This window comes from Salarias fasciatus, chromosome 16 (genome assembly GCF_902148845.1).
Source record: "Salarias fasciatus chromosome 16, fSalaFa1.1, whole genome shotgun sequence".
NCBI lineage: Eukaryota > Metazoa > Chordata > Actinopteri > Blenniiformes > Blenniidae > Salarias > Salarias fasciatus.
The window spans coordinates 20,444,656-20,454,793 of NC_043760.1; positions in this window are offsets into that span (position 1 = coordinate 20,444,656).

Here is a 10,138-nt window from a genome sequence, read left to right on the forward strand (position 1 = left end):
GCCTCCCTTCATTTTAATACCCGCACCACGAAAGGTTTACGTTCACCAGTGCAGTGTCATAATTTATTAGATGTAAGAAACATATTTAAATAAGGACAAAGTGGATGCTTTCCTGATAAGATTTAATTATGAAAAAAATGGGAAAAACAGGGTCCCCGTGACCTTTGACCTTCAGCTCTCTTGATAAAAAGCGAAGTAAAATCCACACTGTAGAAGTCTTGAGAAAAAATCATAATAAAAAGAAAAAATGGATTGATAAAATGTAAATAATAGATAAAATAAATGCAAAATAAAATGAAAAATGGATTGAATTCAACAATAAAATGGGGACGATTAACGCTTAATTGTGAAGTAAGTGTTTAATGAGACTTTTACAGCAGTTGCACAATTTACAGAAACATTATGTATGGCAGTGTGATAAGCAGCATCAGTGGGGCTGAACAGTCTCTTTTCCTACACTGCCATTTTAAAAGGGAAACTACCTAAACATTGTGTATGAAAGTTCAGTTACTTCTTCAAGTGCATCTTTGTATCCCCCAAAGATGTCAAAATCTAGCCAGAAAATAAGTGTGTATATAAAGGAAGCTAAAGATAGCTTCATTACTGATGATCACAATTCTGACAGAGAGAGGAATGACAGCCTGTAAATAAGTTCTGAAGAAGAATTTCCTCCTTTGACTCCAAGTAAACCATGGTTTTCCAAGAAACATACAGTCATAAAGCCATCGTCTCCACTGCAACATGAGTTTCTTTTTTTAATCAACTTGAGGTTTAGTTAATAGGATGATATACATTCCTCTCACATTACATTAATTTTGACATTATAAAGTTTGTTAAAAGAGGAATTTTGAAGTTTGATGCATTTTATAGCATTTCTTTCTTTCTTTTTTAAAGACATGCACAAAAAATGCAGTGGCGTTTATTTTGGATGTACAAGAAAAGGTGCTGTTGAATGTTGCCAGAAAGTTCTGATTGTTTGAATGCCATACTGCAGTTCGAAAACAAAGAGCATCACGAGAACACATAATAAAAGGAAATATGAATTTTTCCATTACACAGCAATAGTCATGTTGAAGAAAAAGTAGAATTTGAAAATTTTAGACTTATAAGCTGAAGTAGATGACTTTTGCAGTCAAAAGGTAAATAGTGCTTTCATCAGGTGTACAAATGAAATGGCTTGGAGGACATCAGAGCACGCATTACTTTCAAATCTGGAAAAAGCACTCAGATAATATGTGAAAGTCTCAAATCTCAAGTCTTAACCTTCAAATCTCAAGTCATTTTGTCTTGGGTAAGTCAAGTCATAAGTTGTATCATGCCAAGTCAAGCCACCGAGGCTGTTTTAACATAAAATCTATTGTTTTCAATCTTATAATAAGCAGTAGTAGTGTTTCAGATTATAATTATTTAGAATTAGAGACGTAGACTTATGGTGCGTTCACACCGGACGTGTTGCAAGCGTCACGGGCGTTGCTTTTACATTCAAAGTCTATGGTGGACGAGCTTCTACGGACCTAACACGCGTCAGGCGCTTTTCGAGCGTTGCTTTTCCAGCTTTTCGAGCAAGCATCAACGCCTGAAGTTGGGAAAATTGAACTTTTGAAGCGTCAACGCGGAGCGTCATCCAATCACAGACGAGCACTCTGAGCGCTGATGCCGGCCAGAAGGTCGTCAAACTGGGCCCGGGAGAGGCGGAAGTACCGCTGAAAGCGAACCTCATCCTCACGCAGCTCCTGGAGCAAATGGTGAAATTCGCTAAATTGCGAACGCCGCTGCAGGATGGGATGAACCCAAAAACATCGCACAGGCGCCTGACGACGCCTTTTTCTGGCTTTCTTTATTAAATAAAGCCAAGTGTCCCGATGGGATCCGCCATTGTCAACATGAAGACGGGACACAGAAGCTCCTCCCACTCCCGCCAATGAGCTGCCGCGCGTCGCGAGAGTTGCAAGCGTCATGTGTAGATGAACACACGTCGAATTTCACACTTTACATGCGTCAACTTTGAGGCGTCAGTGACGCCCGTGACGCTTGCAACACGTCCGGTGTGAACGCACCATTAGAATGTGGCATTCAGTTACACACAGTATAAAGAACGACACTGCTCTAGCATAAAAACAGTAGCAACTGTCACGGGTGCAGGTGGAAGGACCCACTGAGGGCAACCAGGTGGAACAAAAACTCCTTTATTTCCAGGAACAGGACTGGGGCAGGAATACAGAGACGCAGGGTACAGGAACACAGGATGAGGAATGCTGAGCTGAGCCGGCATGCAGGCAAGGAGACAGAAGCACGCAGACAGACGCAAAGGAGCCGACAAGACACACCAGGGGAGCAGGGCTTAAATAGGGTGGACACAGGTGAGGCACCTTAGGGCGCCAACGAGGAAGGAGCACATGAGGAGTAGAGAGACACAGGCTAGGCAGGGCAAGAATCAAGGACAAAACGGGCCCCGAGCGCCCCCATATGGCCGCAGGGGCACAGGGCGTGACAGCAACGTTGTAAGAACAACCAAATAGGATAAAATAAATGCAATCGAATAAAATATGATGGGTAAATAAGGATGTGGATGATACGGACGGTGGCATTTAAAAAAAAGCATTCAATCTCAATCAGTATTTGATCAACTTTAAAATTGTATTTACTGAGGTTCCTCAGTTTAAAGCAATTTTTTTAGGTACTTTATTCTTGCAAAGTCTACTTTTTCAACCCTTGATTTGATTTTCACTGCATGCAAAAAGATGTTGCTTGAAAGCCTGGAGATCCCACAATCAATGCAGGGTTGGCTTGACAGTATGTGTCCAGTTGGATTGGAGTACTCAGTATTTCCCCATCTAATCTGGGTAGTTGTCTGCAGTGATGTGCGGTCAGGTTCCAGCCTGGAGAGGAACAGGGTTCTGGGTACAGATTCAATCAGAATCAGATTTACAAGTATAATTTCCTAGCAGAGAAAATGATCCACTGATTGATTTGGCAGTGGGTAATGAGTTACTGTATGTTTAAGATCTCAGATAGAGAGAAAACACTTTAATTAATCCATCCATCTTCCACACCACTCTATCCTGTGCAGGGTGAGCTGGAGCCTGGAACCAATCCCAGCTCACTGTCAGTGAGGACAGGACCCATCCTGGACAGGTCTCCAGTGCATCACAGAGACAGACGACCACACACACTCACACTCACGCCTAGGGGCCTTTTAGGACTAACCTCACATGCATGTTTTTGGACTGTGGGAGGAAACGCACAGATACAGGGAGAACATGCAGACTCCACACAGTATTTAAATCCATAACCTTCCCATTGTGAATAACAGGGTTAACCACTACCTCATCAGGCAACCGGACGTTATTAATCCCAGAACGAAATCCAATACAGCTGTATAAAAGATTATTGTTAAGAATCCAAGTAAAAGTTTTCGTGGTGCCTTTTCTGCTCTGTTACACCATAAACTTCTATCTCTTTGGGCCATTAGCAAACGTTATGTATTTATTTATTTATATAAGGTCTTCCACCAAAATTAATGTTTCCGATTAAGGCAACCATGGTTTTGTGGAGCCTAAACGTACACCTATTCCAAGTGCCTGGAGCCGTTTCTCCCTTCTTTCTGGCTCAGTGGCCTCGCTGGGTATCATGGAGAGCTCACTCCATGCACTGTTTTTGGGGAAACTGGCGATACAACAGTATTTGGGCATGTTTATGCTAGAGAAATACAAGGGGTTGCTCTTGTACTGGGTTGCTCTACTTCATCAATGGAAATGGTTTTATCCTATTTTGAGACTTTCACAAAGCATTTTACATAATTGAGCATAAATTCATTTTAGATCTATTAAATCAATTTTGGTTTGGTAGTTACTCTATTATAGCACAAATTAGCAATCGCGCTATTAAACTTAAAGTCAGGAGCTGGTCCATCTCTGCAGACTACTTCATACAATCAATCACAAACCATATCAAAAGTTGTACTCAAAAAATTATGTGCACACGTGCGTGCCTGTGCACATGCCTGCATGTAATAATCATAACTCAGTTGGCAATTCTTTTTCTCCAAAATGAAAATGAAATTCCCACTGCCGTGGAGGTAATTGGAGAGCATTCAACGCTTCTGGCTTCACTTAGAAAAGTGTGAATGTAACAATAAAGAAGTGCTCAGAGTCCTTCAATTACATTATCACAGTGAAAAAGGAAGTCGGATATTGAGGTATACTGAAGAGCTGCGAAAAAGGACATCATTCAAAATTAAACCAAGAACTGAAATCAGAGGCTCTTGAGGCATTAAAGGGTAGAGTATTAATTGCCAAGGCGTTTTACTTACTCATCTTTGGCACTTTATCTTGATGAAAGTCTTAAAATTAGAGGCATTATGTAAAGAGATCAGTTCTGATGAACCATTGTGCTCAAGAAAATCTTTAGTGTTAGTACTTTTAGACTGGATCAGTCATTTATTTAGAAACTCCACCTCTATCTGGAACAACATGCCTCTCCACATTCTGTCCAAATCAGGAGGCTTAAACCTTTTTCCTTGTTTGGAAATCTGATATCGAAAAGATCGGAATTATATATTGACTCTTTTTTCTCCAGGATTAAATATCACAGTCTCTCTTCTACAAACAGGTTCTCCCCTCACTGAAATATATTACATGAAATAACAAGTACATTTTATTCAAGCATGCTTTTTTTTTATTCTTGGACTATGTGGTTCCCAACATTAGAATGGTAATCAGTTTTTTTTTTAACTCTGCCAGATTTATTCTTTTCTGTATTTGTCCTTACAGGGAATAAAAAAAAAAATACTTATTAATGAATACAGTTAAATATGTTTTCTTCAGTCTCAGCCATTACAAATTAGAAATCAATTTCATTGTCTACTTAGCAGTAATAAATATATGTATGTAATTTAAAGTAGTCACATTAGAGAAAGGAACAACCTCATGTAAAACACAAAAAGTGAGTTAAATACAACAAAAATATGTCTAAAATCAGAGTTGTCAACCTTTTGGAATCTGGGGACTACATCGAGGATACAGAATATTTGTCTGTAATGATAATAATGATTCCATAACCTTTCGAGCATGTCCTCCTGTCCACTAGAAGTCTGGTGCTGAAGAAATTGAAGCGACTACCTCTGGTGTAGCTGGGGCAGCCTCACAACGCTTAGCATATTCATTCATGCTCTCCGCGTCCCGGTGCAAATCCATTCGCAGTCTGAACATGGAGGGGTGAATGTCACCAGCTCTGACTGCAGATTGGAGCGACTGCTGAAAGAGGACTGGGCCGTGTGCGACTGCTTTGGTACAGGGAAGAAGAGGGTGACGGCTTTATCCATCGCTCATGGAGGAAAATACCTGGGGGGACATCACGTGGCTTCACGTCGAAGTCTTCAAAACATCAGAGAAGCTTCCAAAACGCAATAAAAAGTTATTGATTTGCGGCAGGTTCATTTTGATTTGTTAAATTTTCCTGTGTAGTTACGTCACTGCCAACAAAACAAAACAAAACAAAGAATAGAAAGTTAAAAGGAAAAAAAAACTTAACATTAAAATGAAACACTGATTGTTTAAGAGGAACACCAAATCAGTCCTCAGCCTGTCACTCTGATCCTGGAGCAGATGATGGAACCTAACATCCAATTAGTTTAGTCGCCAGCAATCTAATTGGGGGAACCTTCCAGAACAATAACGGCTCACCATCTGTTGACATTTACTCTTCACGCTACGGCGCTGCAGACGGCCCAGTGCAGCAGTGTCTGAGGAAATGCTCCACGTCAAACCTTCTGCTGGGAGCTTTGCATGTTCTCCCTGTGTTCATGCTGCAGAGCAGCGACATGTGTGCTAGGCTTAGGCTTACATGTTATGTTATCCAGCTTCAACAATATAACTCTTACTGTGTTTTCAATGCTGTAATGTGATTATTAGGAGAGATATTAATGAAACTACAAACAATATGTACGGTTCAATGGGTCGGTGTTCCTCCAGCACTTTGGCATTTGTAGGAGAGATTAGAGGTAACACTGCTCTGCGTCGTGTGTTTGTTGAATATTATATTATCTCTTTCATTTTGTGAGCACAGTAGAGCTTCTTACAAGACAGCCTCGTGGGGATCATGTGACACATCCCTAATTACCATAGTATTCTGTGTAGTGTGTCAGTCAATTTGATTCATGTCCTCTGAAACACAGAGGAAACCAGGTGCTGACATTTTCATGAATTCATGGAAAAACCTTGAATGACTTGCACAGGATGTGGAAGGAGGACAGTTCTAGGAATATGGGAACCTTAGTCACCTGAAGTTGTATGATAGTTTTAAGTCTAAATTTAAAACCTTCCATGACCCAAAAAATCACATTTAATGCCACAAAATGTTAAAAACTTGTTTAAATTTCCTGCTGCTTTAATGATTTGGATCCACCACAGTGGATCATTTGCTATAAAAAGCAGAAACATATTGATCTGTGAGTTGACAAACTATAAAAGAAAACTCCAAAGTTTTCACAACTCCAGATTAAAGGTTAATTACTCAGAGTTCAACTAAAGTCATGTTTTGAAAAACTGACTTTGCCATCACCTTGCAACTTGGGTCCGTGAAAGTCATATTAAATATGTGACTGCTGGGGCATGTTCAGCGCAGCGCCCCTGCTGGATGAGGAACTGACAAAGGTGCATGTACAGTAATGCTGATGATACCAAAAACAGACCTCGGCTGAAAGTTTTACATAATTTCCAGATAATTAAATACAATAGTGTTTTCCCAATAATTCTGTTTACACTCACCTCGTGTTCTGTTTTGTGCTCAGATCACTTTGAGCCTGTTTCGAGTTTGTTTGAAGTTAGGACTGGGGTTTAGCGTCTAACAAGTTTGTTGGACACTGCAGTCCCCATCATCTTCCCACGTATCCCAGTGGGGCAAAAGGTGAAAGGCACTGGAGAAGAAGCACAAACTGGAGGCTGTTAAGCCGTCTGTTAAAAACTGATGAAAAAAAAAAGTAAGCAGTAATGATTAATAATCCACCTTGAGCCGCTGTAACATAACAAATGATCACACTTGAGAAGATCATGGAATGCATGACGATAAATCTAAACTGAAAGACATCGAGTAGCATGTACATCAAAATTGTCTTTCATTTCAAAATTTTGTGCAAATAAGTGTCTACAATTCAACTATCGCTGTAATAGAAGATGTATTGATGTATATTTTGCATTATGTAGAATATGTCGATCTAGTAAGCATACAAGCACAGAAACTCTCCCTTTCCTTATCAATACACACTAAACAAACATACTTAAACTGACACTAAACAAGAAAATAGATGAACTTTGGCAACTCTTCACAGTACGGAACATTGCGTCTTGCAGCAGCATCTTGAGTTTACAATGATGATAATGATAATGTCTGCCTATGTAGGCCCAGGAGGTGGAGGTAAATTGGCCGTGGGGACTCTGCCTCACTCCATCAACCAGCACTTGGCTGCACAGACAGACAGTGTAATTTTTATGGCTTAGTGGAAAAGTGCTATAGAAGTGGAATACATTTACCATTTCAATCACTTCAAACTGAAGTCTTTCTTTCTCAAATGCCACTAATATTTGCACTTTCTCACCAGAGGGGCACTTTTTTTTTTTTGTTTGACCAGGTTTAGTGGAATATTTCCAATGCATTTAAAGCCATCCCTGTTCTTCCAGAAGTGTTTCTGACCACCTGACCCTCTGCCTCTCCCCCTGACCTGCAGACAAACAACACCTACAGTTAGCTGAGGATGAACTGAAGCAACGTGAAGCCCTGATAGCATTCCCAAACATGCAGCTCAAGTCCTGTGCAGATCAATTAGCACATACATATCTGCAAATATCTTCAACCTTTTGCTTGAACCCACCTGCCGCAAGTCGGCCACAGTAGCAGGCTGCGGCAGTGGTGCAGTCGCCTCTAGGCCAGTGAAATCTCACGAAATGATGACCGGGGAATGGCAACGCTCTGCTGCGGAGGACGCGATGTGACGCAGCTGCAGCTGGTGTACAGTAGAGGTTAAACAGTAAGGAGATGAAGAGAATCACAGAGCAAGCAATCTGAAGACCAGCCTATACTTCGCAAAAAAAGCCAAAATTGTCCGACCCTACACTGCATGTGTGCAGTTGTCCTTCCTCCCCTTCTGGAAAGTGATAGTCCACCATACGATCATACCCAGAACAACAAAACTAATAACCAGCTTCTTACCCAAGGCAATCAAAGCCGTCAACCAACACGGAAATTATACACACCAGTGAAACAGAATCTGAGTCATTAAAGCAGAACTTTTATGAGAAAATTGACTAATTTCCCCAGAGATTGTCTTGTTTGAGCTGATGGGAGATGGTGATTTCATTAGTTCTGTTCAAGTAGGGAGGCCTTTCTGTGCTGAGTTTGCATGTTCTCTCTGTGAAAGAATTTCCTCTGGATACTTTGGTGCCTTACATGGTCCTAAATCATGACTTGGAAGTGGTCACTGGAAAAAAAAAATACATTTACAAGCTTGGAGGGGTACTCGGTGCGATTTGACGACCAAACGTCACTGGGCGCTGCCACAGTCTCCGCGCAGGTCAAGCTGTCTTCAGCCTCGGCACTTCATTTCCCTTCATTAGGCCGGCTCTCTGTAAAGCTGTCCGCAAGGATTTGACATCAATTCTAATTTGTTGTACTTTGAAGTCTGATTAATTCACAATTACTGGGAGAAAGGGGAAGGAGAGATGAGGATACAGAGGGCAGGAAGAATGACCGACTTTAGAAGAAAGTTGGAGAAAAGTGAAAAGCAAGCTTCAAACAATATTAGCTTTTTAAGACTGATAATATTTTTTCATCCCATTGAAGAAGTCTGATATTGTGTGGAATTGTCTTTTAGCTTGGCCATTTTTATGATAAAGATGAATTGCAGGTATTAATGTAGCTGAATGTAAATTATGTTCACAAATGTGTGTGTGTAATCTGATTTATCTGTCAGGTTCGCAGCTTTTCAGGCATCGACCAGCATCACTCAGTTATATTTTCAAGCAACCTGCGTCACACCAGAGGTGGAGTCCAGAGACGGGCTGACTTTCTAATAAAACCCTGATATGTACATATTGAATACAACCAGTGGACGTTCTGCTGGGGAAATTAAACATGGATCCGGTCATTGTGGGGAAGATTTATCGAGCGATGTCCGTCATCACACGGACGAGCACAAAGACAGCTTTATTAGGCTGTTAAGAGCAGGAGGAAGCGGGAGGTTCATACACGGGGCTTTAGGATTGAATAATGACGGCAGATATGCAACGGGGCTCATCCCAGCCTGTGAGCTCCAGCCGCACAGCATCTAATGCAGGATGACCTTTGCAGCGGATGCAGATTTTTCACGACAGAATATGACAGGTCTCTGCTTAATTTGCACCTGACTGGTCAAAGACAGGGAAGACCGAGATATGAAATTATTCTTAAATATGTGTTATATGATATTCTGTTGCGATCGGGAATTTCACACATCGCTTCTGTTTGACTGCAGTTACAGAGTAAACACCCTTTAAAGCAGTTTGCATTGTGCAATTTGTTAAATACTCATGTGACAATGACTATGAAGTACATTTTAAGAGATTTCATGGTTTAGTATTTACATTTTAATAATGACATGGTAGTTGTGAGTCAGTGTCAGTTTTTCAGCTTTTTCAATTCTTGCCAGATTTACTAGTGTCCCAGAACTCAATCCACTCTTAAATATTCCACCTGACATATCTCTTATAGGCTTGATGGGATGAATCTTGAAGCTCGATCTAAAGACTGGGCAGGCTGTGCCGGTTTGATCAGCTGCCATATGCATACCTTGACCACGACGCATAAACATGAATTAAATGACTGTTGTTTTCTTTCAGTGACTTATCTTTTATAGTTCTCATGATATAAAATGTAGTAATGTGCTGGAAGATTATGTAACAAAAAAAATGTATTCCTGCACATTAATAATTTCATTTTCAAGGCCATGTTTAGATTACAGAACATAGTGTTTAATTATGTTACAGTGTGTTCAGTTGTGAATATTTCTAAATAAAAATGCATATTATACAATTTTCCGGCAGTGTTTCCTTGGGATTATGCCGACAGATAAAAGACATCAATTTCTTGTGATTTAAAGATCTCTATT